The 20,271-nt window shown below is 37.5% G+C and overlaps 1 protein-coding gene across 1 annotated transcript in view; it reads right to left on the bottom strand.

Moving 5' to 3' along the window:
• CCR6 (C-C motif chemokine receptor 6) overlaps positions 1 to 18,935 on the bottom strand; it is a 37,316-nt gene extending 18,381 nt beyond the window's left edge. Inside the window, exon 1 of the mRNA XM_072643874.1 lies at positions 18,709 to 18,935. The gene's annotated coding sequence lies outside the window, so the exon portion shown is untranslated. The remainder of the gene's footprint in view (positions 1 to 18,708) is intronic.
• Between the last annotated feature and the right edge of the window lie 1,336 nt (positions 18,936 to 20,271).

The following is a 20,271-nucleotide window of genomic DNA, read 5'->3' as shown; positions in this document are numbered from 1 at the left end:
GAATCTGAATGTAGATCAAAGCATACTGCTTTCTCCTTTTGGGTGTTTTGTTTTTTTCTTTCTCCTGGTTTTCCTTTTGTTCTGATTCTTCTTTCATAACATGACTAATGTGAAAATATGTTTAATATGATTATATTGCCTATATCAGATTGCATGACATCTTGGAAAGGAGAAAGAGGAGGGAGAAAAAAATTTGAAACTCAAAATATTAGAGAAGTAAATCTTGAAAACTATCTTTACATGTAAATGGAAAAAAATAAAGAATGATTAAGTGGGGGAAAAAGAAAAATAATTTGCATTGTTAACATTTCCTTCATCATTTTCTTACATAACAAAACAATAAATCAAACCTTGACTTGTAATCTATGCTGATTTCTGAAGTATAAACTTCCACAACAAAAATTTAACCATTGGCTCTAGAATCTAATCAATCTGTCTCCAGAACACCTCTGAAGCCAGGTGACTCAAAACTAGATGACAGTGCTGAATCTGGAGTTAGGAAAGCCTAAATGCAAAGCCAGCGTCAGACACTAGTTAAGTGACTATGGATACGTGCCTTAACCCTTATCCACTTCAGTCTCCTCAACTATTAAATGGGGATGAAAATGGCACCAACCTCCTAGGATTTTTTTTAGGATAAAATGAGATAATATTTGTAAAATTCTTTGATAACTATGAAGTGATAAATTCTAGCTAAATGGCACAGTGCATAGAGTGCTGGGCCTACGACCAGGAAGATCTGATCTTCAAACCTGGCCTCAAACACATATTAACAGTGTAATTTGAGGCATCACTTTAAAAATCTGTTTGCCTCAGTTTTCTCATTTGTAAAATAAGGATAATAATAATACCTAGCTCTCAGGGTTGTTGTGAGGATCAAATGAAACGATCATTGTAAAGTACCTAGTATAGTGTCTGACATACTGGAGCCAATGAATAAACATTAGCTATTTTTATTGTTATTATCAATCATTAAATCCAAGAATTACCAATAACCAAGTTAAACAAGAGCTATTAACACAAGGAAGTAAATTCAATCTTACAGGTGCAACTTGGTGGATGGGACACATAAGAGGACCATGACTATTGAAGGGGTATAATAGTTAATGGGGCAGTGGAATAGGATTGGTTATTAGAAGATACACTCATCTAAAGAAATTTGAGAACTGGAGAAGGAAGTACGGTCAAGGATCAATAGAGAAAAAGCTCCATCCTCACCCACAACACTCCACCTGCCTTTGGAGCTACTCTCCCCCATGTTCGGAATTCCCTCCTGCCTTGCCTTTCTTGTAGATTCTCTTGTGTCTTTCAAAAATCTGCTTAAGCAACACCTCCTCCATGAAGTCTTTCTTGATCTCCTCCAGTTGCTAGTGTTCTCTCACCTCTTCCAAAAATGACCTTGTATTTATTTTGTGTGTACATTTATTTTATATTTGTGTGTGCATTAATTATGTGTACATTTATTTTATATACTTTTGCCTCCCTCCAATAGAATGAAGTTGCATGGAAGCAGAGACTGTTTCATTTTCTTACTTTTTTTTTAATCCCCAGTACCAAGCACAATATCTGCCTCACACTCGCTATAAATAACTTCTTTCTGATTGATTAATTGGTTGCTTGCAAAAAAAAAATCAGGAGTACCATGAGGATGAGAGTACATTGCAGACCAACCAATCAGCGTGAGATCACGAGTTTGGAAGCAGATGCTAAGACAATATGCAAACAACTCTGTACAAACAAGCTACAACTACCCTACCCAATATTAGGTGATCCCCTAGACCGTAACCATCCACTTCCTCTCCATGCCCTGCAGTCTGCCAGCACTGCCATCTGACCTGGTTATGTGGCCTAAGGATCCCAAGTCTTGCCATCTGTGATGTTGCAGATCCTTTATTTAGGACTTCTGGGCTTTTCATCTGTCCCGCAGCTAGACTTTCCTCCTCCAAGTGGTACAAGCTTCTTAAGAGCAGAAGCTGTCTCAAGTTCCATTGTTCATGCACACTCTTAGTAAATAGGGAGAAGAGAGAAGGGAATGACCATTTACATAGTTAGTGTCTATAACTGTGCTGGGCTCTTTTTACAAATCTCATTTGATCCTCTCAACAATCCTAGGAAGTAAATGCTGTAAGTGTCTGAGACTAGTTTTGAATTTAGGTCTTCCTGACTCCAAGACCAGCACTCTATCCAGTGAACCACCAACTGCTTCTGAATGCTTTTTTATTCATCATTGAGCAACTTTTCCAAGGTTATGCAGTTTAGTGTCTGAGAATGGAATAGGAGCACAGGTCTTTTGACTCCAAGATTCTTATGTTCTCCATTTTACAACACCGTTTCCCATATGAAAATGAACCTTTGGAAGGGTATCTAACACCAGACTCTGCCTCTGGGGCTTTTATTTGGCCAGAAAACTTTGCCACCAAAGAGTTTTTATTCCATTTCTCCTTGCTAGATGCCAGACTATTCCATCTGCAACTATTATTTCAAATAAAAATCAAAGTAAAGTCACCCATATTCAATGCCTGCTTATTGTGAAGAAGAAACTGTGCCAAGAGATATGGCAGAAGAGTCACACAAATATGTAAGACATCGTTCAGGCTTCCAAGGAGTTTGCAACGCAACTTGGAAAAATGGCATCATCGTATGAAGAATAAGATCACTTCATCAATTATAAGTTAATTGTTGAATATCAGCAGTGCAGCCCTTGGCTTCAAAAAAATTCTGCTAAGCCCTGTACTTATTCTTATGAGAACTATTCAGGAAGATAATATTCAAAAATAACTGTTTTTGCACACCCTACATGAGAGCATGAGCATATAGGCTAAACCCACAACCCTCGAACTTCATGTTTCTGTAGGTGGTATCACTGTTCTCTCTCTGTCTCTCTCTGTCTCTCTGTCTCTCTCTGTCTCTCTCTCTGTCTCTCTCTGTATCTCTCTCTCTCTCTCTGTCTCTCTCTCTCTCTGTCTCTGTCTCTCTCTCTGTCTCTCTCTCTCTCTCTCTCTCTGTCTCTGTCTTTCTCTCTCTCTCTCTCTCTCTCTCTCTCTCTCTCTCTCTCTCTCTCTCTCTCTCTCTCCACCCCCCCTTCTTAGCTGACTTCCTGGGTGCACTCATATGTGCAGCTCTGTTCTCCCAGTGCCTGTCAGTAATAGGAACGAAGTAGCTGTCAGAGAAATAGTTGTGCATATCTTCTTGTGTCCTCTTGAGTGTGAGCGAACATGCCTGTGCATTTTGTATATTTTTTCAGTAAATTTTGTGGTTAGCTTAAGGAGGCCACATCATTGTTTCTTGAAACCTCAAACTTACCTGAATAACACAAGAAGTTGAACAATAACAAAACCATGCAATAGATGCCATAAGATAGTGTATGATTTATGCTAAGTATGTGCCTTAGCCAGGTGATATCCGAAGCTGGGACTGGGTGACCTCAAAGGGTGTGTGATCAGCCAGTCAGTGGATGGGAAGATGGTGTTTATCCCACCCTCCTAGCGATGCTCACCTATAGGACTTAATTGCAATGCAAGTACATATGTCCTTTATACCTTATTATCTAACCCCACCCCCCCTCACCCTTCTCAATATTGTGCATGCTTCTAACTTCCCCTCTTCTGCATCAGGTCTCAGCCCTGGAAGAAGGTAGAAGTTATGACCAAACTGCAACCCAGATACCCATAGCAGTGGCTACTCAGGTATCAGTGGGAAAATTACACATACATCCCAACCCTGACACACCCACCTCCAGTCTTCCAAATACTTCTGGCCTCTGGAAGTACCCATTATTGAGTTGGCACTGGCTTGTGAGCAAGAACCTCATCTCACTGCTTTTAATATGGGAGATGACAGAGTGATTAATATAGGAAGAGCAGTCATCACAGATCTCATGAACTTATCCCCTATCCCCAATACCTCCTTCCAAACCCCCCTATTTCTCTTAAAAGCAATCACCATCATCCTGGTACGCCCAAACTTGCAGTCTTGGCATCATCCTCAACAATATGCTTTCTCTCACTCCACATATCCAATCATTTGCAAAACCTTGTCATTTCTACCTCCACATCTCTTGTGTCTATCTTTTCTTGCTCACCCAGGTACCACCCTAGTCTAGACCCTCTTCATTTCTCACCCAGATTATGGCAATGGCCTCTTAATGGGTCTCTCAGTGAGTAGTCTTTGCCCACTTCAGTCTACTTTCCATAGACTTCCCACAGTGATTTTTCAAAAGCCAAAAACTGACCAGGTCCTCTTCCTCCCACCCCCCCACCCTCCCCACCACCACTCCACCCCACCCCCCAAACTCCCCCAGCAACTCTATAATCAAGCCAAAGCTGCTCTTTTTGTCATTCCTCCTAATTACTCAAAAACACAAGTAAAACATCTATACATCAATAGGAAATTCAGATACGATAATCATCCATTAAGCAGAATCACACAGAAAAAGAAATGATTTACACTGAAAACTTTCTGTTGAATTGAAATTAGAACCAACTTACTTTTACATGTTTTTGTGCTTCATATGAATAGCTACACTACTCCTAAGGAAGACCTGTTATCTTTTTTTAAATTTTTTTTTAATTTTTCATTTTTAGCACAGTTCATATCACATAACACAATTCCAACTTTTGGTCAGGTGATATTTCTTTTAAAGTATTTACAATATAGACCACAAATGGATTTTTTTAACATTAACCAACAGAGACACAAATAATAACTATGTATGCCAACTTCATAAGCCCTTGAACTAATTGTCTCCACACTATTACTAAGAATTAAAGGACTCTAACTTATTGTTGTTGGTCTAAAGTCCTACGTCTAATAGCTTAGTTTTAGACTTGACCTCAGATGTTCCCCTACTAACAATCTATAATTTAATAGATCTGGCATTAAGCTTAGAAATCTTTTGACTATAGAAAATTGCCACTAAGAGTAGGGACATTGCAGGAAAACAATATCTTCCCAACTTCATATCAGTCTCAGGCATGAGTAGATTGTCAACTTGCATTCACTGAGGCTTAAAGTCTGCCAGGTGGGGAATTTGAGTCAGGAGAATCCTACCTCAGCCCAGGCTTAACAGCCACTCTCTCACCCTTTCCATGAGATCACCTTTTTCAGTTCATACCAGCATCTCACAGGCTTTCTGGTGTCATGGATTGGAGGCTCAGACCACCTTTCTTGCTATCTATACCTGGAGTTAGACTCAAAAGAACAGTCACTTAGTAGTCCCATAGTATCTTAAAATAGCAAGTTCCAATAACCAGATTTCAGATATGACTATAATTTCACATTGGAGCATCTTTTGAGGCAAGTCTTAAGTGGCTTACATGCCTTTCTATACATGTTCTAGTTCCTGCTTAAATAACAATCATAATATCAAATTTACCATTAAAACCTTAACTTTTCCACCAATGCCAAATTTTACCCAAAGTTACCTGCCTCTAGGAAACTTAGACTAAACTTCTTTTCCCCAAACTAAAGATGTCTATGATTTAGCCTCAGTAATTAATTCAGTCAATTGTTTTAATACTGATTGCTTTTACATCACTTTGTAACATGTCCAATTTTTCTCCCCATCTCTCCCCTCCCACCACCCCCTAATACCTTGCATTCTGATTACCCCTTTACTCAGTGAGCCTTCCCTTCTGTCGCACTTCACCCTTCCCTTATCCCCATCTTCTCTCTTTTCTAATAGGGCAAGATAAATTTCTATACCCCATTACCTGGTAATATTTCCTTATTTCCTGGTTACATGCAATAATAATTCTCAACATTTGTTTCTAATACTTTAAATTCCACCTTCTTTCCCTCCCTCCCTACTCATCCCCACAGAGAAGGCAAGAAATTCAATACAGCCTATATATGTCTCATTTTGCAAAAGACTTCCATAATAATCATGTTGTGTAATACTAACTATATTGTCCTCTATCCTACTCTATCTCCCTTTATTTTTTTATTCCCTCATTTGACCTTGTCCCTTCCCAAAAGTATTTATTTCTAGTTACTCCCTTTTCCCATTTGCCCTCCCTTCTATCATTCCCCTCACCCCACTTGTCCCCTTCTCCCCTACTTTCCTGTAGTATAAGATAGATTTTCTTACCAAATTTAGTGATCGTGTTATTTCCTCCTTAAGTCATATGTGGAGAGAATAGCTACAATTTTCCCCTTTTCCCTTCTCCCTTTTCTTTCCCATTGAATAAGATTTTTCTTTATCTCTTTTAAGAGTTATAGCCTGCTCCATTCCATTTCTCCCTTTCTCCTCCCAGTATTTTCCTCCCTTACCCTTTAATTTTTATTTTATATCTTTTTTTGTGAATATCATCTCTTCTGATTCAACACAGCCTATACTCTATGTCTATATGTGTGTGTGTATGTGCAATCCCTCCACCTACCAAAATACTGAGAAAAATTTCGAGTTATAAATATTTTCTTTCCATGTAGGAATGTAAACAGTTCAGCTTTAGAAAGTCTTTTATGATTTCTCTTTCCTGTTTACCTTTCCAAGCTTCTCTTGATTCTTGTGTTTGAAAGTCAAACTTTCTTTTCAGTTCTGATCTTTTCATCATGAATGCTTGAAATTCCTCTATATCATTGAATGATCATTTATTCCCTTGAAGTATTATACTCAGTTTTGCTGGGTAGGTGATTCTTGGTTTTAATCCCAGTTCCTTTGACTTCTGAAATATCCTATTCTAAGCCTTTTGATCCCTTAATGTTGAAGCTGCCAGATCCTGTGTTATCCTGATTGTATTTCCACAATACTTGAATTGTTTCTTTCTAGCTGCTTGCAGTATTTTCTCCTTCACCTGGGAACTCTGAAATTTGGCCACAGTATTCCTAGGAGTTTCTCTTTTCAGGTCTCTTCCAGGAGATGATTGGTGGATTCTTTCAATATTTATTTTTCCCTTTGGTTCTAGAATATCAGGACAGTTTTCCTCAATTATTTCATGGAAGATAATGTCTAGGCTCTTTTTTTGATCATGACTTTCAGATAGTCCAATAATTTTTAAATTGTCTCTCCTGGATCTATTTTCCAGGTCAGTTGTTTTTCCAATGAGATGTTTCACATTATCTTCTATTTTTTCCAACTTTTGGTTTTGTTTTCTAATTCCTTGGTTTATCTCATAGTCATTCACCTCCCTGAACTCAATTATCCCTTTCAAAGAACTATTTTGTTCAGTGAGTTTTTGAACCTTCTCCTCCATTTGGCTAATTCCGTTTTTTAATGCCTCTTTCTCCTCACTGGCTTTTTGGACCTCTTTTTCCAATTGAGTTAGCCTCTTTTTGAAGGTGTTATTTTCCTCAGCATTTTTTTGGTTCTTCTTTAGCAAGCTGCTAACTCACTCTTCAAGCTCTTCTATTTCCTGAGCCCAATTTAAGTTCATTTTGGAGGCCCTAGAGGCAGGGGTCTTAACTTCTGGTGACAGTAAGCTTTTTTCTTCCTCATCTGAAAGGGTGGGAAGAGACCAAGAAAGTAACCTTCTATAGTCTTATTTTTTTCCCCTTTTGGGGGCATTTTCCCAGTCAGTTACTTGACTTCTGAATCATTTGTCAAGAGATTAGACTCAGTTGCTCAGTTTCCATAGGGTTTGGGTGGGGGTGGGGCCATCACTCAGGGCTGGGGTTTAGATCAGCTGCTCCCTACTGCCAGAGGCTTTAAGCTGAGCTGCCTGAACAATGAACTCAGGTTGCCTCTGTAGCTGCCTACAGTCTGCTGCTGTGGCCTCTGCCGTTGCCTGGGGCTATTGCTGGAGAAGTCCCATTCCCTCTCGCCCAGTTGGGAAGGCCCTCCCCCACTGACCTTTGGAGCTTTCTTTGTTGCTTGTGGGTTGAGGTATCTGGGACCTTCCCTGCTAGGAACTCTGCCTGGAGGTCTGTTCAGGTCCTGTTCCTCTCAGTACCTCCCTGTTATCTTTACTGTTGTAAACTATTATTTTATTGTTGTTATGTATCTCTCAAGATTTAGCTACTTGGCTACCTAAACTGATAAAATTAACTGGATAAATAATTACTAATAAATAATTATTTTTTGTGACTTATTCTTAGGACTTATTAATTATATTTTACCAAGAACAAAAAGACTTATGCTTTCAATTTTAAAACATCTTGAAAATATTATTTCATCTTTGTCTCATCCTTTTTACTTATTTTTGCATTTGTTTTATAATACATGATGTATGGACATAGCAGTACATGCATATAACTTACAGATAAAGAAATATACTTATTTTCAGCAAGGCATACTATAATGTTACTGGGATATAGGATCTTCCCTACCCTTTAATATGCCTCATATGGAGTCCATTAAGGAAGTTGGCTTATGGGTGACTTGTTTGTAGGAAGCTTGCACACCTATTGGTACTAAGTTGATTAGGCACTGTGGCATGAGGGTTGTTATGCCTTCAGGCTCTGAGAAGTGTGTATATGTATACTTATTTGCTTTGAGGGTTCACTTATGAGAAGGATTTTGTGATTCCCTGGTCGAGACTCTGAGTGACCGTATGTTCAGAGCTCCCCAACTGTTCAGAGGTAAAGGCTGTCTCAATTCATGGATGTATGTGAAGTGTATAGCAATATTTCTTTGATTCAGGCAGTAGAACCCTGTCTGTTGATCTTTATTTTTCTGCTTATATTTTCTCTGAAGTTCAGGGTACTGACTTTTTCCCTGAACTAGTGAATGTAATTTTTTTAAAAAATTGCTAACCCCTTAAACAGTTATCTTTCCAGTAAAACAAATGAAAGAACCTATGCTAGTAGCCATCCTGGGTATGTCAGTGTGGTTGCCTTTACACCTACTCAAAATTTTTAATGGATAGGACGTATAAATCAAAAATGTTCATAGGCTACTGACTTAGACAAGCATCTAAGAGGACTGCAGAAAACATTTTAATTTATTTATATGAGAAAGCTACATTAAAAATTTTTTCTTAATATATATGTTTCAGTTTGATCTGGATTATAACAAAAATTTGATCTGATCTGTACCTTAATGCTACATTGGCCCACATTCTATCTTCCTGCCTCCTAAAGGGCATGGCAATTTGATTTCATTTCTCACTCAGCATTGTACCACTTAGGTGGTAAAATGTGGTGGCATCTTTTAAGTTTCTACTCTTGGTGAAAACCTTGGATTGAACGTCAAGACTTTTCTGTAGCATTTTGATAAGAAGTCAGACTCACAATTTTTTTTTTAATGTTTCAATGAATCTGTGGTCTCACTAACATGAGCATTCCTTTCAGTGGTACAAATTGAAACCCATTTACATTGTCTTATCCTATGTAACACATGGCCATGTCATTCCAGAAATTTTCCATTTGGGGGCCATTCAAAGTGTTGAGAATATTACTTTAGACCTTTTGACTTTGCATGGCTGGTAATGGGACATATGGACTATCTACTAGTTCTCTCCCTCTCTCTCTCTCTCTCTCTCTCTCTCTCTCTCTCTCTCTCTCTCTCTCTCTCTCTCTCTCTCCCTCATCACATGATCAATGCATCTCCTTATCCTAATTATACATCCTTCCCTTCTTTTATGCAGTCTTTTACTGTTAATATGTTGCACCCTACTGGTAGTACAGTGAATAGAGCACCAGGCCAGGAGTTAGGAAGACTCATCTTCCTGAGTTCTAATCTGGCCTCAGACACTTATTACCCTGCATGATTCTGGATAAGTCACTGTTTGCCTCGGTTTTCTCCTGTACAAAATGAGCTGGAGTAGGAAATAACAAACCACTACAGTATCTTTGCCAAGAAAACCCCAAATGGGGTCATGAAGAGTCAGACCAGACTGAAAAATACCACATGCTCATCCTGTACTCCTCCATTGCCTTTTGTAGCACCTACAACTCTGATTCCTTAGTGACTGATATATTATGATTCACAATTATATAGCATCAATGAAGTATATTGGAGTTAAACAAAATGAACTTTTTTTTCTTAGGGAGAAACTTGGTATAACCAAAATTATTAAGCAATTTCTATGGCAACCCAACCCACTCCCTTCCTCCCATTCAGTTCTGGGCCTACATCATTGTCGATCAATAATATCTGTTCAGGATATATGGATTATGGATGGTATTAGAAGACTGAGCAGAGTCCTCAGGCTACAGGAAATCAATATGATATCATCTGCAAACAGGAATATTTACAGGACTCTGTGATGGACTTCCTTTATGACAGGGGAAAATGTCATTGATGAGCATATGCACCCTTGTTTTAGACTTTACTTGAAATTAATTTAATTGGTAATTAAATTAATTTAAATTCTAAGCTCCTTGAGGGCAGGGATTTTCTTTTGCCTCTTTTTGTATCCCCAGAGCTTAGCACTGTGCATTGCACTAGAAGGTGTTTAATAAATGTTTATTGAATTGAATTAACAATAAAAAGATCTTCTAACAAGTTTATGTTATTACATTTTCACAGAATTTTATATATTTAGCATAATATTATATACTTAACATAATATATGTTTCTATTTTTCACAGAATCTTAAATTTTAAATATTCATATTTAAGACATCTTGTTGGACAAGGGTTTCAAAGTAGCATTACCCAAGTTTCCATAGAGTCAGTGGAATGTTGAAGTTGAAGAAATCTTGAGTTATAACCATCAAATTAATGATGTGTATATATAGTTCTGAAGGATTATGCAGATTTATATTTTAAATTTTTACAGCAATATTTTTGGTAATGACAAAAAATTGGAAGGAAAATTTGTGCCCATTTATTTGGGGAATGCCTAAACAAATATGAGCGAATTAATTTAATGAAATATTATTGCTCCACAAAAAATTATAAAGATGAATCCAGAAACACACGATAATGCTTATAGGAACTAATGTACATCAAAATAAATAGACAATACACATTTATTAAGGGTCTACTATGATCTGGGCACTGGGGATATAAAGGCAAAAATGAGAAAATTCCTACATTCAAAATATTTGTAATCTATTGGAGAGACGACGTGTCTATATATAAGTTTTAACAGAATATATACATAAATCCCTCAGAGAAATCTGGGGCAGGGGAATAGCAACACTGAGAAGCACTAGCAGTTGAGAAGATCAGAAAAGGGAGTCATATTGGAGGCAGCCCTACAGCTGAGCTTTAAAGTAAACTAGAGTAGCCAGTGGAGAAAGAAATAGCAAACCACTCCAACATCTTTGCAGGAAAGTCCCACATGAGATAACAAAAATTCAGTTACAACCTAATGACTGAACAACAGCAAGGGTTCCCAAAAGGGAGAAGGGGATGCCTTGCAGGTGTGTGGAAGAGTCTCTGTAAAGGCACAGCTCTGGAACATAGAATCTCATATGTGATAATTAGCAAGGTCAGTTTGACTGAACTATGGAACACATGAAAGGGAATAATGTGCAAAAAACCTAGAAAGTTAGGCCAACCTGGTGTTAAAAGGCCTTAGATATTCAGTCCTAGAGGTAACAAGGAAACACTAGATTTTAATAAGCGGAGAAGTGGTATTTTTAGACCTGTGCTTTAGAAATAGATCTTTAGCAATGGTGTGGATGATGGAGTAGGGAGATTCTTGAAGCAGAGAGCCTAATCAACTCTTGAAATAATCTAGACATGAGGTAAAGGTCTGAAGCTGAGTGCTCACTTTCTACATGAATGGAAAAAAAAGAGAGAGATATTGTTGTGAACATAGAAATCGCAAAATTTTGCAATCACTTGGACATGTGGGAGAATGAGGAACCAATCATGACGTCAGAGGTGCAAGCCTGAGTCACTGGAAGACCGTGGTGCACTCGGTGAAAATAGGGAAGTTTGGAAGAAGGGTAGGTGTCTTAGTAGAAATACAGTAAGCTCTGTTTTGGACATAATGAGGTTGAGATCCCTACAACACATCCAGTTGGAAAAACTCCAATAAGATAAGCATGTGATGATGAGAAACTGGAGCTCAGGAGATAGAATAAGTCTGGTGACCTTCCTTCTCCTCTTCAAAGGAAGGTAAATTTGGATTGCCAGAAGATGCCCAGTTAACTTGGGTTTTACTGACTAGATTCCTTTCCTTTCCTTGCCTTTCCTTGCCTTGACTTGCCTTGCCTTGCTTTGCCTTGCCTTGCCTTGCCCTGCCTTGCCCTGCCTTTTCTTGCCTTGCCTTGCCTTGCCTTGCCTTTCCCTTCACAAAACCTTAAACCTACTGCACTTGGAAGCTCCTACATTGGATAACACTAGGCCTCTGCCTAAGGTCTCTCTTCTGGATCCTCTTGGCTTAAGAGTGATTATCAATAGTAACTGTTTCTGTCTGCCTCCCAGCCTAATATCTTTCTTTTTCTTTGCCTCATTAAAGGGGCCATCCCCTGGCTAATTCTTAAACAGGCCTATTCAATGAATGGAGGTTACCTCACCCTAAGTGAGTGCCTGAAGGGGGCCAAGCTCTCCCAGTTGATCCTGGGTCATCTCAAGTCATCCTGATAAATATCTGGTCACTGGATTCAGATGGTTCCAGAGGAGAAATGTGACCTTGCATAGCCCTCACTCACTTAAAACAAAGTCAAGTGCAAGTCACGTCATCATTTCTCCGACGGCATGGTCTTCTTCAGCAACGAAGGATGAGCATAAGTCTGGTCAAAGAGATCTGAGGACCTTCTGCTTAGAGATAATAATTAAGCCCATTGCCCTGATAAAGATCACTTTCCTATTCAGAAATTTTCTATCATACTGTAGCTCCAAGAGGATCAGGACTGTATTTTTCATTTTTATATCTTCTTATACACAGCACAATGTCTTGGACATAATAGATGATGCAATAGATAGAGTGCTGGGTCTGGAGTCAAGAAGACTCATCCTCCCTAGTTCAAATCTAACCTCAGATACCTAATATCTGTGTGACCCTGAGAAAGCCACTTAACCCTGTTTGCCTGTTTCCTCATCTCTAAAATGAGCCAGAGAAGGAAATGGTAAACTACTCCAGTATCATTGCCAAGAAAACCCAAATGAAGTCACAAAAAGTCAGACACAACTGGAACAATTGAAGGTCAATAATTAATAATAATAGCTAATGTTCTTTCACCTGTACCATATTACCCTGAGAGACACCAGATCCAATATATAATATTTATTATACAATTATGTGTTATACGTTATATGATATATATATTATATATCTTTCTAGTTTGGGAATGCAACAGAACAACTCTGAATTTTGTCAGAAGAGGCCTCTGGTCCTTCAACCTCAGGAGGCAAAGAATATCCTTAAAATTTCTTAAAACATTAATAAAGAAGCATCTGCCCACGTTCTAGAAGGGCCTACATGAGGAGTCACGTGGATGAATGAATGGAGGCTTCTTTGCTGAGTCTGCAGTGTGCTCCAGCTGATGATAAGCCCAAAGAAGCCTTAGCTTCCAATAAAGTATTAAGCTATGCCAGGGAAACTACAGAGACAAAGACAGTGATTTTTAGCTACTGTCAAGCATCTGTGTATCTACTAGTATGAAATGGCATAGCCACACAATTCTCTTTTCTTTCTTGAAACCCTCAATCGTAGACATTTGTCAAGCTTTGATATTTTCAAAACCTACAGATGAAGATATGTGAGAAAAAAAATCTCAACTTGCAGCTGCAAAGAGCTGGTAACCTCAGTTACTAATAATGTGAGGTTAAAGTCATAGATTGAGTTAGTAATTTTATTCCCAGACCTTCCACTGACTCATTGCACTCCTTAGTGACCCAAATTTCATAAACTTTCAGGGTTTCCATTTTCATTTTGTATAAATGACAAAGTCATTTGAGGTGCTACCTACATGATATAGAATGGTTATTTATTAATGAATGACTTAAGGCTATAGCCATAGGGCTGAGACAGAGTAAACAGTCAATTGAATGGTCAACCAATCAACAAGAATTAATTAAAAGCATCTACTATGTGTCAGGTACTGCCCTAGGCTTTGGGGATACAGAAACAAAAAATGAAGCAATCACTGCTCTCAAGGAGTTTACATTCCACCCAGGAAGATAGTCACTATATACATACAGATATACATGTATGTACATACAACATGCATATATACACATATGTATAAATTGCAAAATATGTGAATTTGCATGTGTGTTATATATATACATATATATATATATACATTCCCCATTTACTTACATACAAAGAAGAAAAGGAAGACACTAGAATTTTCTGGGACTGGGGGTAGAGAGTGAGCAATGGCTTTATGTGGAAAGTGGTGCTAAAGCTTAGTCTAGAACCTCAGAGATTCTATGAGTCAACAGTGAGGAAAGAACAGAGCCTGACATGGAATTCAGAGATAAATTTAGAGATGTATGAGGAATATGGAGAAAGCCAGTTTAGCTGTACTATAGAGTAAATGAAGGATACTACTGAATGATAAGGCTAGAAAGATAGGTTGGGACCAGGTTGTGAAGGGGTTTTATGTGTGTGTTTTGTCTAGCATACATATACACATGTATGTATATACATATATATAGGCATGCATATATGTATGTATGTGAGTATGTGGGTTCACATCTCATCCACAAGACCAGTACTTTCCTTACCCTTCTTATGGCTCTATATTAACAAGTCTTTCATGTTATATAGATTACCAGAGCTAGAAGAAATCACCTTAAGGACCACCTAGTTCAATTCCTTCATTTTACAAATGAAAACAGAGACATTAAGGGAGTTATTCAGGGTCAAACAGGTGGTAAATGGGAGAAAAAAAGACTAAAACCCAACTCTCAGTCCTCTGCTCCTTCCACAATAATATGTGCTTCTTCCAGAGGTATCTACACTAATCACATTAAGATTACCAGCATTACCACCAGGTATTAATCATTTACCAAAATACTTTTTTGGGGGGGGAGAAACATTAGGTAGAGGACTCTCAACACTGAGTTCCTGGAAAGGATGAAGCCAGCTGGAGAAAGAGTTTGGAAAGCATTGCCACAAATTACACTTTACCCTTTGGGCTGGTGCTGACCAAAGTAATTTAACTCATACTCTAGATTCTAATTTTTCCTGTTTCCCTTGTTCTAACAAGATGTTATCTGTCACCTTTCTGCTTTGTTGTGCCTACTCGATCACTTTCCATGGCTACCCTCCACCTCCTTCTTCTACTGTTCCCCCAGCTGTCAATGCTTTCCCCTTTCAGATTACCCTACATTTCCTTTGTATATGTGTTGTATGTATTTATTTAGATCATTAGAATCAATGCTCCTTTTGCCTATCTTTGTATTCCCTATGCTCAGCATCATGCCAAGAATATAAGTGCTTAATAAATAGTTGTGAACTGACTAATTGATTTCCTCCATTTTATTTGCTCCATTCTAGTATGCTGAGATCCCCTTCTACATGCCCCTCCTTTTTTTTCCATTGTCTGTGTCTTCCTTCCTTTGTTTAATTCCTTCTCCCTCTTCAAGTACTCTGCCTTACTGCCATGTTCTATATTATCTGAAAATAAATAATAAGGGAAAAAGCAAAAAAAAAAAAAGTAAAGAAAGAAAATACTTTTTAAAACAGTTGTCCCAATAGCTCTGACTTAGAATTTTGATGGTGATTCTTTTTGGACTTAGGTTCTGGATCACCACTAATACTTTGGCAGGGAAAGATAGTGTGACATGGACCCATGATTTCATCAGTGAGAAGGAACTCCCAGTATAGAAACTGCCTCCGCTGATATAGATCTGTAACTTATGGTCTCATTTTAATTGAATGCATTTATGCCTTCTTTCCTGACAGTCAGAAAATTAGTTATCCTACATATAAATTTTTCCAAAAACTGAAGTTATCCTTTTTAAGAGCTGAAATTAATGCTTGGTAAGCTTTTTTTTCTAGTAAAAAAGGTATTTTAAGGTGCACACAGTGTCCTATACACTATTGAGGTGTATATAGTAGCTTCACAATTAATTTCCCTAACCTGATATGAGTTCTGAGTCCTTGTGCCAGCTTTCTCAGTTTTTATCTCTTTTCTCTCTCCTGATCAGATTGTCAGCTGTTAACTCTGGCTCTGATCAATATGTCTTGTCCCCCTGTTCCATTTCATTGGTTGCCTCAGATCTGTTATTGGCCAGGACACCAAAGAAGCCAAGCTTATTAAAACGGTTTTCCAAGTAAGAGTCAACAGATTCTGATTCAGGATTTGAGGTTTTCTATCTTGAGTAAAGTATATGGGTACCAGTGCATGGACAATGTGTCACCTATTTTTACCATATATATACCATAAAAAATGTGCTTCGCCTCCCTTTTTCTTGCTATCTCTTTTGGCTATCTTTGAGGGAGCTGAAGTATTCTTGTGATAAAAAGTGTTTCTATTCTGGATCTTGGAAAGATTAAGTAAAAAATATGATTTTGGTGTTAGATACTATATCTATTCTTTTTGCCTCTCAGTTCAATTCACTCCAATTCACCAGGCATCTATTGTCTTCTGAGTTCCAAACATTCTGCTAGGCAAAAGAGATTCTAACACAAGAAAAAACTGTTTCCACCCTCAAGAAGCTTATACTATATTGGAGGAGTGGGAGATACAATTTATACAAGATTTATCCCACATTGCTGTCACTAAAAGTTGGTTAAAGGAAGAAAATAAATGAGGTATAAATGTATGCTAGCTTTGGAAGCAGTCAAATATAAATACTCAATTGAGTAAGTAGATGTGTATTGTACTAAGGGACCTAACTACTACTTGAAAATCTTATTGAAAAAATATACTCTTATCTATTCAGTTTGGCTATATTCTCTTTTATTTTTTTAAATAGTGAATACTGCAAAGGAATGGTGAATTATAATGTTTAGTTCTAAAAAAATAATGTTAATTCAGATGTCAGCCTTAATATAGGAATATGAGATCCTTCAGGAGCAAGGTCTAAATTCTGAAATAATTCTCATGTTGGCTAAACCAGATCACCTCTGATGCCATATTGTAATCTTTCTAACTAAATTAAATAAATAGCCAAAGTAACACAATGGCCACTAATGTCTCTCTATTAATCCCATTTGCTGAAATGACAAAGCCAACTGCTGCCCATTTGGGGGGCTTTTTTTTCAGATACCTACAGACCCTTCAGTTGATGAATCGTGTTTTCTTACATTTCAGTGAGGAGATAGAGCCTGCCATCTTAAGCATTTCTTTTTCCAGGCCTTGTTGAATTATAGCAGTATGAGTTCTTTTCAGTAGGAATGTTAACCATTTAGGTTGATTTATAACTACCTATGGATATAGCTCCATAGGATCTGTGGGAAGTGAAAAAAATTCTGGAATTAAAACCAGAAAAGACTTGGGTTTCAATCCCACTTTCAAAATTTACTAATTTCATAAGACTGAACAGACATTTATCCTCTATGAGCCTCAGTTTCATCGACTGTAAAGGGGAGAAACTGATTTTTTACCTTAGAGGATTGTTATGAGACTCAAACGAGATGATGCACACATAACACTGCGAACCTCAAAGCCCAATGAAAATGTCCATTGTTTATATATCCTCTTCACTGTGCTCTTTCATGCTCTTTGCATCAATATCTTCCCTGATTTTTTTTTACTATTTTCCACATATTCTTTCTTAACTTCTGCCAGCCTAACAAATTTTTCATCCTCCACCCGATTTGCTGCTGGCATTTTGTTCTGCTTACCTGTAGTGCCCTCCTTTCTGCTTGCTGCCAGCTCCCATCTCTCCCCTCTTTGAAAACTCAGCTCAGAAGTCCCCACAACTGCGACTCTTTCCATGATCAGCCCCACTCTGGCATGATCATTGCTTTATCCCACATCCCTCAGCATCTCTATTCTATCAAAAGATGTGATTATTAAGCAAGGAGATTGTGTATATGTGCCACAGGAAATTAGGGTTAAGCAATTTCTCATCACAGCCCATATATGTATATATATATAGATAGATAGATAGATAGATAGATAGATAGATAGATAGATAGATATAGATAGATATAGATATAGATATAGATATAGATATAGATATACCAATATACAAAGTTGCCCCTGTTTTAATTTGTATCAGCTTATACATTTCTTTATAGATATTCTCAAATCTCTATCACATATTTTAGCCCTGTCTATCTAAATTAGGTTCTTGAGGACAGAGACCACATGAAATTGTAGATTCCTAGAATGTAGAGCGAGCCAAGAGTCTTAACTTAACTAACAAAGAATCACTGTATCCAAAAGACCAACCAAATTTCAGTGGTCACGTATTCCAACTCATCCTCAAAAAAAAAACCCTCCCTCCAACATGCCTGACAAGCAGTTAACCAACTATTGCTTGAAGACCTCCAGGGACAGGAAACCCACCACCTTTCAAGGGACCCCATTTCCCTTTTTAATAGCAAACTTAATGATCTATTCCAACTTCATTTTATAGGGTAGAAAAGGACAAGTGACTTATCAGTTGGTGAGCAGGAAAGTCGCAGCTAGAATCTGAGTCTAATGAATGCAATTCAGCATTCTATCCAAAACATGTTGGCCTTTTGTTTTACATATATATGTGTGTGTGTGTATGTGCTTATATGTATGCATATGTGTGTATGAATATGCATATGTATATATGTATATATACATACATATATATATATATCCCCCTCCCCAATGTTGTCTAATAATAGACTAGGTACTCAATAAATATCATTGGCTGACTGGTATACTTCAAACTATAAATTTACATGATATACTTGGCCAAAAAGTGGTATTAAAATAATATAGTACCCCCCAAAAATCTCATGAGGAAAGAGAAATAAAAAGTATTACTTACCAACAAAAAATGCTGTCTTTAGGTATGACTTGCTTCCACAGAGATCTTCTAATAAAACTTAAGACTCTTCTCAACCAGTGCTAACACATAAATGGATGTTTTCTCAGTTACCAAACTTTTGAATTTATGCTGTGAAAATGATAGCTTTACTTGGGGCTCCTTTTTGGGTCTCCTTTCTCATCTAAAGCCTCATGTGATTTCTCTCTCATTTTTACACCCAGCAAACAAGATAGTGTGGTGAACTACACCACAAGTTTTATCCCTTCAAGTCTCATACCTCTGATCATAAAAAGGTAACAAATAAGGTGGGGGAGGAAAAGATAGACGTGTAACTAGGTCAACTTCACAATTTCAATTTCAGATGCAAATATTTTTCATGTTAACATTTAATTTTGGTTTGTGGGATAGGTCTCGATTCTTCTTAGAAGTTACATGTTGAATGCAATGATTCTAAAATTCTTTGAAAAGCTCCATATATTACCTGACAATAATTATTACCATCTACCCATCTTCTTAGTGATGGAAAATAAAAACCCAGGCACCACTGATAACTTGGCTTTTCTGTGTGTAAATATTCTTAAAATAAGAGAGCCATTCAATTTAATTCAACAACTATTTATTGAGAATAGATGGTACTAGCCATCAATGGAGCTATAAATATGAATGAGTGATTAATAAGTAGAGTGGGGAGTAAGGGAATAAGAACCCTACAGCAAAGTGGGGAATAAGGCGTTGGGATCACTGACTTTGGTTTTAGCAGAGTTGGGTACAAATCTTGCTTCTATCACTTACTCCCTTTATGAGTATAGATAAGTTTTTTAGCCATGTTTTAATTTCCTCAGTTTCCTCATCTGTAAAATGAGCTAGAGAAGGAAATGTCAAACAACTCTAGTGTCTTTGCCAAGAAAACCCCAAATGGGGTCACAAAGCATCAGACATGACTGAAACAACTCAACAATAACAACAAAGTTATGTCAAAGTTCTTGACAGTTATATGCACATCACAGAATCACCTCCCTGATGTCATAGTCCTCTTCAAAAACAAAGGACAAATGATAACAGAAGAAGTGCTATATAAATATTAGTTATTATTCTTGTTTTTAGTTATTACTCTTATGAATCTGAAGCCAGAATTCTCCCAAGTCTGTAACAGGTGGAGTTGAAACTAGGAGGTTACCGTCCTAGAACATCTTCAGATGGCATTTCATGGGAGAATTTCCCAATTTCTGACTGGTAAATTATTGGAATGCATATCCCCACTGATCTGGTTCTCTTTGCCCTATCCTCTACTAGGCAGTCAATAAACATGTATTAACCATTTACTATTTGTCAGGCACTATGATAGGGTCTGGGGATACAAAGACAAAAGTGAAATAATTCTTTCCCTCAAGGTCTATATATTCTATTAGCGGAGAATCCATTCAGATGCTATCAGTTTTTTTCTCTGGAGATGGAGAGCATTTTTCATCATAAGTCTTTCAGAATTGTCTTGGATCATTGTCTTGCTGAGAATAGCTAAGTCATTTACAATTAATCATCATACAATCATAGCTGTTACTATGT

Source organism: Notamacropus eugenii, chromosome 2 (assembly GCF_028372415.1).
Source record: "Notamacropus eugenii isolate mMacEug1 chromosome 2, mMacEug1.pri_v2, whole genome shotgun sequence".
NCBI classification, from domain to species: Eukaryota; Metazoa; Chordata; class Mammalia; order Diprotodontia; family Macropodidae; genus Notamacropus; species Notamacropus eugenii.
This window is presented reverse-complemented; position numbering and strand designations above follow the sequence as displayed.